This window comes from Meleagris gallopavo, chromosome 3 (assembly GCF_000146605.3).
Source record: "Meleagris gallopavo isolate NT-WF06-2002-E0010 breed Aviagen turkey brand Nicholas breeding stock chromosome 3, Turkey_5.1, whole genome shotgun sequence".
NCBI classification, from domain to species: domain Eukaryota; kingdom Metazoa; phylum Chordata; class Aves; order Galliformes; family Phasianidae; genus Meleagris; species Meleagris gallopavo.
This window is the reverse complement of record NC_015013.2, coordinates 47,809,201-47,809,880: the sequence shown is the minus strand read 5'-3', so window position 1 is coordinate 47,809,880 and position 680 is coordinate 47,809,201.

Genomic DNA, 680 nt, shown 5'->3' with positions numbered 1-680 from the left:
GGGGCGGCAGCGGCACGGGGGGATGGAGCGGGCAGCGGGGCTGGGCTTGGGGCTGCCCGGGAGCGGGAGAGTGCGGGAGTGCACGCACGCCTATGCGTACATCTATCCCCGTACACAGGTATATATCAGTATATATACCTGTATATATAAGTACGCAGAGACATGCATATAAGTATATATATACAAAGATATATATATATACGTCTATACTAGATATATATATACATACATACACTCGCACAGACCCATCTCTCCCTGCACACACTCACACCTACCCCTACAGACAAGCCCTAAAGCTGCACAAACGGCAGCAATCGTCACACAGCTGCGATTCCAACAGAGATTCCCCCCCGCATCCCTCCCCGCAGCAGCACTGTGACACCTCGGAGCGATCGGGACATCCCCGCACGGCAGCAGCACGGGTGCCCGTTCCCATCGACGGAGCGAGGCTGAGTCTCGCTTTCTTTAAAACATATATAGATACTGGGTATTTGTTTTTTTTTTAAATGAAGTAACGAAAAGCTTTGCGGATGAAATCATTAAGTAGTCCAACCGATAAGTAATTCAGCAACTAAGCGATTCGATCATTAATTTGATAATCCTATAGTTAAGAACGGTCTCGCATTCGGGGACGGCAGAAAACCCCGCACACCCCCCCCACCCCCTCCTATCCCGGCACC